The 13,268-nt window shown below is 41.0% G+C and overlaps 1 protein-coding gene across 6 annotated transcripts in view; it reads left to right on the forward strand.

Annotated features, from left to right (window-relative positions):
- The window catches only part of TMC1 (transmembrane channel like 1), a 133,455-nt gene that overhangs the window by 1,374 nt on the left and 118,813 nt on the right, over positions 1 to 13,268 (forward strand). For 5 of the 6 annotated variants that reach the window (XM_061470816.1, XM_061470821.1, XM_061470819.1 and 2 more), the window contains exon 1: positions 504 to 567. The exons of the other annotated variant lie outside the window; for it this stretch is intronic. The gene's annotated coding sequence lies outside the window, so the exon portion shown is untranslated. Of the gene's footprint in view, positions 1 to 503; positions 568 to 13,268 lie in introns of those variants that run through there. 6 annotated transcript variants of the gene reach the window in all.

Here is a 13,268-nt window from a genome sequence, read left to right on the forward strand (position 1 = left end):
TTGCCCAGCCTGTAGCTGTGCCTGGGATTGTTCCAACCCAGGTGGAGGCTATTCTGTTTGAGGCTGTGACATTGACCCAGGTGGGTAAGAGAGGAGGAAAGGTTGCATTGCTTTGGGGAGAAGGAATTGGAAGGTCTTGGAAGACTGGGTAGTGTGGAAAGAGGAAAGAGGGTACCTGATGACTTCAAAACACTGTTAATGGGTATATTACTTGCTTTGTTCCCGGGAAGTGGAAAATACATGGATTCCTACAAGCATGATGTTTTTCTTAAGGATGGAACATCTTCAGCTGTAAAATTCAAAGTTGCTTTGGATAAGTGTTCTGAATAATACAACTTTTCTGAACCACTTTTCACCATGTTCTAGGCATAGTCAAAGGAACAGTATATTGGGGCATACATTTATGGGCCTCCAAGTTACTTAATCTGAAGAAAACAGCTAGAATTGTATGCATGGATATTTGGGGAATAAACTACAGAAATTGTTTTTAAGTTTTTTTGCCTAATGTGTCTTCCAGAGCTCATCTTTTTTCTGTGTCAGATGTCTCCCGAGACCCAAAAGCTTCAGGTAAATGGCATTGCATAGTTCTGCAGTGTAGCACACTCTACAGAAGTACAGGGCATTCTACTTGCTGCAGAAGACTGCTGTTGTGCCATGGAACAGCAGCTGCTCAGTAAAAAGTTTGGACTAATACCCCTGTGATCTGTAGTGTTTGGGCTAGTAGTTACTACTTGATAGTATGAAATAGTTTCAACTATTATAAAAGAAACATTTAAGCACAGCTTCCTGATGTATGATGTAGAAGTCCTCTGAGATAATTACTCTCAAGATTCTGAGAGCTGGATATTTTTATCACTTTGAGGCGAAAACTATGAAAAAGAATTGAGATGTGTAGTGTTTTCCTCTTGCAGAGATTTTATGACCAGAACCAAAACTGAGGATGACAGTAAACTTGCTGTAAAAATTCAAGTTGGTCTTCTAGCAGCCCTGGAGAGTAATTTTGACCTCTCTTAACAATGGCAGGGTAGAGGGCAGAAACAGAATAGTTTCAACTGAAAGCCATTTACTTCTCTGCCTTTTTCCAAGGTAAAGGAGCAGAGTAAGTGTTGAAGAGGTATGGCAACAGACAAAATTTCCCTCATGAAGAGTCCCTTCCCCAGCATCCTTATAGGTCCCCTTCAGATACTGAAAGGCTGCTATGAGGTCTCCACGCAGCCTTCTCTTCTCCAGGCTAAACAGCCCCAACTTTCTCACCCTATCTTCATACGGGAGGTGCTCCAGTCCCTGATCATCCTCGTGGCCCTCCTCTGAACTTGTTCCAACAGTTCCATGTCCTTTTTATGTTGAGGACACCAGAACTGCACACAATACTGCAAGTGAGGTCTCAGAAGAGCAGAGTAGAGGGGCAAGATCACCTCCTTCGACCTGCTGGTCATGCTCCTTTTGATGAAGCCCAGGATACAGTTGGCTTTCTGGGCTGCAAGCGCACACTGAAGCTGGCCCATGTTCATTTTCTCATTGACCAACACCCCCAAGTCCTTCTCTGCAGGGCTGCTCTGAATCTCTTCTCTGCCCAACCTGTAGCTGTGCCTGGGATTGCTTTGACCCAGGTGTAGGACCTTGCACTTGGCATGGTTAAACTTCATGAGGTTGGCATCAGCCCACCCCACAAGCCTGTCGAGGTCCCTCTGGATGGCATTCCTTCCCTCCAGCGTGTCAACCGAACCACACAGCTTGGTGTCATTAGCAAACTTGGTGAGGGCACACTCAATCCCACTGTCCATGTCAGCGACAAAGATGTTGAACAAGACCGGTCCCAGCACCCATCCCTGATTGACACACTCCCGCTACATAGTACCTTAGAGAAAATAGGTGGCCTTTAAAATAGAATTTTTTAGGGAATTTTTTTTTTATTTGACCTAAATTTACCTAGAAGATCTAGGTATCTTGTGAGATCAAAAGCAAAAATGCAGCAGCAGCATTGCCCTGAAACAGAACTATATTTAAATTGCTGATTATGAATTTCATTACCAGTTGCTGATCATAGTCTCTTTCTCCTTTAGAGAAATGATTAAAAAAAAACCCAAACCCGAACAAAAATCCCAGAAGTAATAAAGAAGTAGCTACACATTTTACTTAATTCACAGCTTCAGAAGAAGGAGGCTGTTTTGGACTTCACGTTGATCTGCTCAGTGGAATCACAGGTGTGCTGCACTCCTGAAGAAGCAGGTGACTTTGTTTAGAGAGAGAGGACTTTAAACAAGTCTTCTCAGGTGAACATCCTCATTGTAAGTCAATATGTAGAGCAGAAACACACACATTACACTGTCTTAGAGCTATTGTTGTGCTGGTTATATTTCATTAATTGTTCAATGTTGTAGGCACCTGGACCTTAGCAGGTGAAGGACGCAGGAAATACAAGATTTGGGAATCTGAGGGTGGCAACGTATAGAGCAGAGTTCAGAGCACTCCTCTGAAAGAGCAAGCTTACCTCCTGATGAAGGGCAGCTGCCTTCTGAAGAGCCCCAGGGTGAAATGTGTCATCTCTGAAATGTTTTGATGGAGGTTATTTTTTCAGATTTAGATGGTGATCAGTCTGGCACAGAGGAACAAGTGCCCATCTTTCCCACAACTTTTCTCTAAAATGCATCAGTCTGCCTCATAGTACATAATTGTAAGCTTTTGCTGAAGAAGGGTAGTAAAAAGCTGCCAGTACTTTCTCCCCTCTACTTTGTTTTGTAATGCTGACATCTTGAGTAATGACACTCTGATGGTCTCATCTTCATTGTTGGCAGTAGAAGAAATGTAGAGAATGACTATAGGCTTTTTGGTCAGTATCTATTTTTCTGTATTTGTGTACTGCTTGACATACTGTGATCCTAATAGAGCTCCTGTTCCTAGGTTACAAAGGGATGATAATGGTGATAGTTGTCATAGTGAATGAATCATTATTTGCATTATTACAGAATAGGAAGGTCTGCTGACAAATCTTTATGTGACCTGTTTTCAAGGGTACATTTGTGAATACCAATTCTAATGGACTTAATTTTATTTAGGAGAAGTTCTGCTCTAATTGTACTTTATACAGGTTTCCTGAAATGAAATTTATGCACATACTTGAAATTGATGCACTGAGTATCTCAACCTCTTCTGTATCTGCTATGGCTAAGTGATCCACTCCATTCAGCAGCGGTTATGTATTTTTTTCTGTTCAGTCTTTTACTACTGTTGTAATAGTGGAACCTCTTATTCCCCTTGATGTGCCTTAAATCTCAAATCCAGCTGAGCTGTGGCTTCCTTCATGCAGTCCCTGCGTGCCCGGGCAGTATTTTTTGATTCTCCCTTTGTAGGCTGCCTCTGCTTCCATTTTCTGTATGCTGCCTTTTTCGTACTGGAGTTCTGTCATGGGTTTCCTGTTTTTCCAGGTTGGCTTCCTGGTAAATCTGCTTAGTTTCCTGAGTGTAGAGGTGAACCATTTTTGTGCTTGAGTATGTTCTTCTCAAAGGCCAGCCACCTTTCCTGGGTTCCTTCTTCCTTCAGAGCTGAGTCCCATGGTATCCCACCTACCAGTTTCTTGAATGACCCAAAGTCTGTTGTCCTGAAGCCTGGGGTCTGTGCTCTGCTACTTGCTTTTCTCCCTCACCCCCCTCTAACTTGACTCTACTATTTCATGGTCATACAGCATCACCCACTGTCCATCAGCCCTGCTTGGCCCATCCAGTATGTGTGTAACAGGTTGTTATCCTTGTCATCCTCCAGCAATCTTCTGGATGGCATCCCATGTGTTAAATTTCCCAGTGAGGATGAGGGTCTGTGGCACAGAGCCTTCCTCAGATTGTTTAAAGAAAGCTTCACCTTCCTCCTTACTCTGGTCTGTAACGCATCCCACCACAGTCTCATGCTTATCAACCTCTCCTCCAAAAATGACCCACAAGCGGTTACCCAGACCTGAACCGCACGCATCTAAGTGCTCCTTCACATGGAGGGGAGCCCCCTTCCTCCTCTTGTCTGCCCTTCCCTTCTGAAAGGCTTGTCTTTTTCTTTTGCATTACTCATTTGTGTAAGCTGTCCCACTACAATGCTTGCATTGGAGATGTCTTCTTGTATGCATTTTCTTTGAATATCTAGGTCTGTTGTCTTCCTTAAATGCTGATCAGTGGAAATGCCACATGGCAATAACCATTATCTCCTAGGCAGTCAGGTCTTAAGTAATCTTGGGGCTTTATCAGTTGAACATGTTCAGTTCTATTTGCTGCTTGTAAGACGCAGGTCTGAGATGTAGAACAGTGGTCATGGGCTTGGCAGAAAAATCTGTACATTTTGTATTAAACTGAAGTCCCAGTTAGTTCCAACGTGGACAGTGTTACAGTGATCAACAAGGAAAATACATAATTAGGTATAGCAAGGTCTTTATGGGACTGAAATGTCCGTATTCTGAAGCAGATGAAAGTAATGTACATTACCGAACAGCCCAGAGTGGGCTTTGATTTAAGGCATGTTGAGTTATGAACCACTATGACCACAGTGAACAAATGCCTCACCTAGGCTGGTTGTGTTGATCCTAGCCGGTGCTTCTCAATTTACTTTCCTCGTTGTGCTAATGGCACCTCAGTCTTGCCCAGACTCATTTTCACCTTCAGGGGTTAGTGTACTCCCAAACCCATGTCAGTTCATGGGCTTTTCTGCATAGGGTGCTTGCTCTTCATGCAGGTCCTCATATCCTGCTCTGATACATCTCATTTTCAGTCTTAAGAGCTCTTTTCAACATTTTAATACTTTGGTCCCTTGTTTTCTGATGATAGTTTTGTATCAGTGGAGTACTTGGTGGCTGCCTGTTCCAGAGTTTGAGGATTCCGGGTGAGAGAAATGAGATGCAAATAGAGAACTCCCAACTAGTTTATTAATATAGGAAAATATAGAGATACTAGCAGATTCATTAAAGGATACTTCTGATGTTTGGTTATCTTACCAACCTCAAAGACCATGTAATGGTGATCAGGAAATCAGCTCCGAGAAACATCATCACAGTGAGAGATGGCAGGCTCAACCTTGGTGGGTGTCCCCGTGGAGGAAATGTGGTATGAGGTTCTACCTCTCTGCATTGCATGAGGCTCAGGCTTTCATACTAACAAAAATGCACACTCATTCTGACTCGGGGCCAGCCTATGTTGGAAGAAGGGGCCAGCAATATCTAGAAAGGTCTCCAAGGATCGAGACTTTTCCGGGGAGTTCTAAAGCTGAACTTTCTGGGGAGGAACCAAAGCGGAACTTTACAGGGAGCAGCCAAAGCCGAACTTTCCAAGGAGGAACCAAATCAAGACTTTCCGGGAAGGAGCCAAAGCGAACAAATAGTATGTTTTCACTCCGGGTCATTAGCTGTTGTCCCTGACACACTGCATCAGTTACTGGCTTAGTTTCTCTAATTGCTCCATTATTTTAGAACCAAAATTGATATTCAGGATATAATCCATAGTTTGACAACCTATACTTGTGACTGGCAAACTGTATCAGACCATAAGGACTACAGATTTCTGCATCCAACTGTTTTCTGCAAGGAAGAAGCCCAGGTGTTTTGCATTCAAAGCAGTTCAGTTAAGTTACTTAGATCATCTAAATTAGTGGTCTCCAAAGTGACATGTGCAAGATGATCCCCTGGGAAAAAAGATGTTCAGTAATGAATGTAATGCGTAAGTATTCTGTGTGTCTGTGCTCAAAAGTGTTTTAGTAGTAGGGGGGCATAATCAAAAAGTTTGGAGGCCAGTGATCTAAATGTCAGTCAACTGCATCCACTAAACCTGGTTGCTGCAAGAAAAAATATGTCACAGCAGCCACAGAATTAACACTGTGTTGTACACCAAGAAGCACCTTAGATCTTGAAAAAACATATTGATTCTTTCATAAAGTAATTACTAAAGCTTTTTAACAGTAACTCAAATATATTGCAAACATTGATCATGTTGTATTAAGCATTGGTAGTTCAGCTTTAAGAACTTCAAATTGGAGACTTTTTTCTACCTCCTGATTCTTCTGGAATCTTCTGCTTCCACTGTATTATGGAGAGGTGTCCTGGGTTCAGCTGTAACAGTTATTTTTCTCCTTCCTAGTAGGTAATGCAATGCTGTGTTTTGGCTTTAGTCTGAGAATGCTAATAACACATGGATGTTTTAGTTGTTGCTAAGTAGTGTTTACCCAGGTCAAGGACTTTTCAGTCTCTCATGCTCTGCCAGTGAGGAGGCGAACAAGAAGCTGGGAGGAAGCAGGAGGCACTGAAAGAGGAGTATACAGTATGAGTTGGAGATATGCTGTTTGTATCTCAGTTTGTCTAAAATCTGTTGCATAGGTTAAGTCTTGGCTTTATGAACATAGTTATGTTTTACATGTGTAAAGTATACAATTTGTAGAATGTAGTATGAATAGAGATAGATGAGCGTTTTCATTAAAAATAGTACTTTCCAAAGTTCATCAGAAGCTATTGCCTGACAAAAACTGTTTACATAATTGTTATTATGTAATCATCATAATCAGCCATATGGCCTGAAATGGATATGTGCATTGTTCATTTACTGAAATCTTTGTTGGTGGTAAATGAGTTTTGTAGCATTTTTGATAATGGATATAAATAATAAATATAATTAATTTTAAATCTTGTAAGCACATTTGTTTTCATGATCTTTGAAAATTTTTCTACTGATCTATGTAATGCCCTTGAGGTCCCTCCTTAGTTTTCCCTAGCTGCTTTGTATTTTGCATCATGTTCTTTCATGTTCTGTGTTTCAGTCTTGGCTGTCTATACCTTAATACAGTTCTTTTGTCTGATACCAATCTAAACTGATCCTTTTTGACCAATACTGGGACATATCTGGTGTGAAAGATAATTTGTCCAGGGCACAACAGTTACTTAGGTTTCTGTGTGACAAAAAGATGCTGGCAATGAGGGAGGGACTTTATTTGGAGCAGGTCACCTTTCTGTCTTTTCAGAGTGGGATTGGATATGTGGTTTATAATTTGCTTACCAGAGAGATGTAAATATTTGGCAGGACACCCCTGGGTAGTGGTCTATGAATGTTGTCATTCAGTTTGAGGAAGGAAAAAAGAGCAAAACCTTCAAACAACACTACTTTAACTCTCTCCTCACAGGACTTTTCGGGACGATATTGTTTTTGTTTTCCCTGATGATGGGAAGAGCACAGTTGTAATTCATCAATTTGCTCAGAAAATACCTTCTAATCTCCATTCACTATACCCCAACACCCTCATACGCTGTTCTGTGGGAACCCCATGAGTACCGTAGTATTGAGTCAAAACCAGCTTATAGCACATTTCCTCAGAGAATGAAAATTGTGAATGTGAATTGGTGGAACCATGAAAGAAATTTACCCTTTTAATCTACTTAGATCCTTCACACAAAAGAGCCCTAGGAATTCTTATGCCTTGGAGCTAAGACTGGATCAATGAAATAGAAAGAAAAATGCTTTGCATCTGCTGCAGTATGGAGACTCATGCAATACTAGCAAAGTCGTAATGAGCAGGTTTCCAGCATGTTGTGTGTATAGAAGCCAGATTTGGTTTATGACTAATATGGAGCATTTAAAAGGCATAGTTGAAACTTGTGTATCAGGATAAAAATGTTCCCCACTAACTGGAATGAGTTCTGCTAACTTCAGGAAACTATATAGTTATGTGAAGCATTACTCAGTTAGTGGTCTTTGAAAATATTCTTCCTTCTTAAGTTTTCAACAATGCTTAACTGAGGGATAGGGTTTATGCTACCGTTGCACTGAGAGTGAAAGGCATCTTTTGTGGGATAAGATATTGATAGCCCCCAGTTATAAGAGTTCTTTATATTATTCTATTCTTTTATAGCATTACTTGTATTATGTGTTATTTATAGTTTTATTTGGATCTTAGAGCTAGATATGGGTACCTAACATTCCATGTAATTTGTAGACCAAAGAAAATAGTAATTGTTGTAAAACTATTAAATACAATTTGACTTCACAGGAAAATAAATAGTTTAAAACCAATATTTATGTGTTTTGAAATAAGTGCAATAAACATGAAAAATGTTCAGACACTTTAGATAGACATAAATTTACGTACAATACATCTTTTAAGAAAAGTAACAGGGTGGGGGCTGATACACCCTTTCTCCTGTTTCTCCTTCCTCTTGCACTGAGGGGACACTACTTCAGTATTTGGAACTTAAAAGGAGTTTGAGCTTTGGTTCAGTTCTCAAGAGTCTGAAAATGATGTCCACAAATCCATACATGCCTACAAAACTGAATGAAAAATTATCAGTACACGGGTAATTTCTCTCTGCAAATAGATTTTTACTGAAAAATAAGGACCAACTGAAATTATGGTCTCTATTGTGTAAAGCCTATCACCTTCAGAAAGTGCTGGTATAAAGTTGCTTGGTGAAACGGAAAGCACCCCTCTGAAATAAAATGGTAACGCTGTTCTGAGATCCTGCTTATTATTCTGGATTTATAAAATATTCTGAGGCATGTTGAAGATGCAGTTACAGTACTTTGATGTGCTGTGGTGTATGCATGTATAGGAAATGGCATGGAAGCACTTTCTGGAGTTTTAAGGTGACTTAAATAGGCAGTTCTCTGTAACTACATAGTTACTTATAAGTAGAGTTTCATTAGCTGATAACGCCAAATTTATAGGCAACACTAGATTTGCAAGCACTCAGAAAACTCAAATGTCTCCATTGTATCCGTGATATTTATGCAGTAACTCACACAGAGACTTTCTCTAAAGAAGCTAGCAGTCTGGTGCATACCCAGACTGAGATAGCCTTTAAAGATGATTTGGCAAAGTTCCTGTAAGCCAAACCTTGAACATGAGCCTAATACGACCTTCAGTGTATCCAACATATGACATCTAGAGATTCATCTAGCCAAAATTCCTAAAGCTTTTGAAAATCTCAAGTGACTTTTCAGAGGTATATAGCAACTCAAGAAAGTCAAGATGTGGTTTAGTCTAATTTCCACAGCCTGGTTTCATGCAGTGACCAGTTTGGGCTTCTGCAAATTAATTGTTTGTGTGCCAGTTGCCCTGGGTTCAGCAGTAGCAGTCATTTTTCTCCTTCTTAGTAGCTGGAGCAGTGCTGTGTTTTTGACTCTCAGCCTGAGGACAGCGCTGATAACACCGATGTTTTTAGTTGCTGCTCAGTAATGTTTACTCTGACCAAGGACTTTCTCAGTCTCATGCTCTGCCAGGGAGGAGGGGAAGCCGGGAGGAAGCAGAGACAGGACACCTGACCCAAACTAGCCAAAGAGGTATTCCATACCACAGCACGTCATGGCCAGTATATAAAGTGGGGGCAGTTACCCTGAAGGGTTAGATCACTGCTTGGTCAGGCTGGGTATCGATCGGCGGGTGGTGAGCGGTTGTATTCTATTCCCATGTTATTTCCCTTATCATTATTATTATCGGTGGTAGCAGCAGTGGTTTGTGTTATACCTTAGTTACTGGACTGTTCTTATCTCAACCCATGGGAATTACATTCTTTCGATTCTCCTCCCCATCCCTCTGGGAGTGGGGGGGAAGAATGGGGGGAGTGAGAGAGCGGCTGCGTGGCTGACTGGGCTTAAACCATGACACCAGTCCAGTGTTCTTACTGTGGAGCCACAGAAGATGTTTAGTAAGTTGTGAATTTAGAAACATTCGTGAAGATATTTCATCCACAAACCATTGTTTCAGACTCCTTTTGCAAGTGTGTGTCTGCTTGTTTTGGCAAGTCTTTAAACTCTATGTAACTTAGTCTACTTTAAAAGCCTTGTAAGTTTAAACAAATATAGATCATTTTCATTAAGATGTCAGTTTGTCATTCATATTTCATTTCCAAAAGTAACATTCTTGGAAAAAAAGAATGCAACCACTGCTGAAAGTCCAGTTTGAAACATAATGAATATGCAAAATTATCAAATCTGAGAAAACATTTTCTTCATTGCATTCCATAGGCACCACAAGCCTAGAGAAAACTTAATGTTTCCACCTCTTCATTTCTCAGTGCTAGGAGGTTTCTTTGTCTGTGTTCCTGACCCATTCCAGGAATGATGCCATATCTGATGGCATCAGTTTCTAACTTCTCTTCCCTTTGGTAGAATTACTAGAAATAAAATAATAAAGAAAAATCGTTTATAAAGATAGGTGTTTACCTGGACTTGAATATAAGACAATGATGATACAGAAGGGAATGCAGATGGCAGCAAGAGAGTACTGTCTACCCAGGTTCACTTGCCAGACTGTCTTGCCATTCTGGGTAATGCTGCATGCTCCCTTGCATTTTAATCTGAATAATAATAATAAAAAAATCCAAACCCTAATGCATAGCCATTTTCCTGTTGATCATCTCATTACACTTACTATTTCTTTCAGAAAGCTCCAGCTGCTGGGGAGAAGATGCATTTCTCTCCTGGGCTGGAGAGGGCCTCCTGTACTGGGACAAAGTGGGAATTACACTGAACGCTTCTAGAAAGCAGGTCAATGCCTAAATATGGATTTATGTACCTAACTTTAGTCAAACGTGTTGACCTAACAGTCTGGAACAAAGACAGATGTTGTGACAGCAGGAGAAGCCAAGAAGGACCCCAGGAACCTTGGTGCCCTGCCATTTGTTTAATCCCTATGAGACTGTTTCAGTACTTACAGTACTCCTCCTTTATCAAGATTAGCTCAGACCACCCATGCTAGTTCACGCAAACTCAGTTAAATCTGTTCCTAAACATTATACAATCCTGAGAAGCAAATTTACTGATATGAATTAGTTTATTCACAGCATTGAATCACTGTTGTAATTGTGTGGGTTGGCAGACACTGGACAGTTTAGTTACTCTGCCACTTGATAAATTCGATTGCTTGATAATCTGGAGTCTGAAAGCTGTAGAGGCAGGGAGAATCTCCTTTGAAAGCTGTAATTCAGTCTCTAAGTAATAAGGTAGATTTCCAGGCCCATCCTGAGCAATGCCACTGGTACCTCCCCAGGCACTTTGTGTGCATTTACCATGGTCCATCAGTTGTCTTGCATACCCTGTCACCATTGGCCTGAAAATGCCAATTGACTTTTTCTAAAACAAGTATTTCAACACTAATTAAAAAAAAAAAAACAAACAGAAAAAAAAGCCAACAAACTATGCCATGAACATTTTTCTGTATGGGAAAATATATAATTTACCAGAACTTCAAGGAATTACTTCTTTGGACTATAATTGTCTTTTCTTGCTTCTTTTTGCAGTATGTCTAAGTATCCTATTTATCTTTTCATCCTGTTAGGTTTTCAGTACCTGAGCTAATTTACTTGATTTATATGCTTTTGAATTCTTAGCATTGTTCCTCCTGTTAGGCTTCCACTTTTGATAACCTTCCTATTATCCCCTGGTTTTAGCAGGACATTTTATTTTTGTAAGTCTCACACACAGTTTATGACTAAGGCAGGTTTTAAAGCTAGATAGCCACTGAGGAGGTTACTGAAAATTTCTCAGATTGCACGGAACCCTTGGGGCTTTGGATTCATAGTCCTGTGGAAATTGAGGTCCTTGAGTTCTGTGTGTACAAGGTGTTGTGGTTTAAACCCTAGCCAGACAGCTTGTTCACTCACTCCCAGTGAGTGGTGCCGGGTTGAGAGCAATCAAAGCCTTCCCCCCCCCCCCCCCCCCGGGGCTCTCCCCTTCCCCGCTCCCGGAGGAACGGGGAGGAGGATCGAAAGGGTGCAACTCCCATGGATTGAGACAAGAACAGTCCAGCAACCACTGTGCAACACAAATCACCACCGCTACCACCAACGACAACAATGATAAGGGAAAATAACAAGGGAAGAGAATACGATACCACTGGCCAAGAAACGAGTCCCACGCGGAAGCCCGTGTCCTTCCGGGTAACTCCCAGTTACCCCCCACCCTGGGCATGACGTGCTGTGGTATGGAATACCTCCTTGGCTAGCCTGGGTCAGGCGCCCCGTCTCTGCTTCCTCCCAGCTTCCCCTCCTCCCTGGCAGAGCATGAGCCTCACAAAGTCCTTGGTCAGGGTAAACATCACTTAGCAACAACCGAAAACATTGGTTTCACCAGCACTGTTCCCAGGCTGGAAGTCAAAACACAGCACTGCACCAGCTACCACAAAGGAGAAACATGACTGCTACTGCTGAACCCAGGACACAAGGTCACAGTAATGGCATTTCCAGAACATTCACAGTGCTTTTTCAGAAGACCTCTCTACCATCAGTATCTCATCAGAAAGAAGCTGTGCAAGGTACTTATGTACACACTGGAGGAAACCTTCTTTTCAGTGTGTTCCAACTAGGCACACATAAGAAAAACCAGTTTTTCCTGGCAGGAGATCCTGTGGTCAGGTGCCTTTCTCAAGTGGTAATTGAATGTCATAATGTTAGCCTGTTCACTTTATCTCCTACTAGTCATTTGTTGAAGGAGGTGGGTTATCTTACTGACACTTCCACTTCATTTGATTCATCACTTCAACATTTGAAAAGCACAGTAGAGCATAATTATACCCAAGAGCATAGTTTAATATTACAAACATTTCTTTCCTTTACTTTGCTACAAAGGAACCAGCTTTCGCAAGACAGAGGCAATATACCCATGAACAATGTTTTGAAGAAAATTATTACTGCAGCTCATAAAATATGAAACAAAGATGAATACAGTGTGTGGAAGAGCTCCATGAAGTCTGATTTCCCTACCAAAAAAAAAAAAAAGTTACATCTAAAGTATAGCTAATGATTTAAAAATTATATTTGCATCCTCTTTCTTTTTTCAAACTCATAGCTTTCTACTTGGGAATCTTTTACTCCAGTCCACAGAAAGTGATAAAAACAGCTGGTGGATATTTAAGTAGATATCCTGTTGATAAGTCCTCCAAGTACAACTGCTAATGATGTTGAGATTATTTTTCAGATGCCTTTTAGCCAAATTGAAGATTAGATAACTGCGGAGCAGCAGTATGCTGCAGGATTGTGCTGCAGGTGTCTTGGTGATGTTATCTCTGACTCTGTGCTACAGATTGTTCTGGTGCCAGCACTTTTATAATGACAAAACTCTGTTTTCATCTCTGTGGCTTCTTTGATTTGTAACAGGAGGAGGGAAGAGGTTTTAATATACTAGTACCAGTGATCCATTGCTGGAACAGGAATGATCCGTCAGTATAATATAGCAGACTTTGTGTAGAGGGAAACTTTTTGCTAGCAAAGGACAGTTGTCTGCATTGTAACCTGTTTGCAGCCTTAACATTAACACTGGCAT

Source organism: Pezoporus flaviventris, unplaced genomic scaffold, assembly GCF_033815535.1.
Source record: "Pezoporus flaviventris isolate CSIRO_AGI_PZ_B2104156 unplaced genomic scaffold, CSIRO_AGI_Pfla_v1 ptg000064l, whole genome shotgun sequence".
Taxonomy (NCBI): domain Eukaryota; kingdom Metazoa; phylum Chordata; class Aves; order Psittaciformes; family Psittacidae; genus Pezoporus; species Pezoporus flaviventris.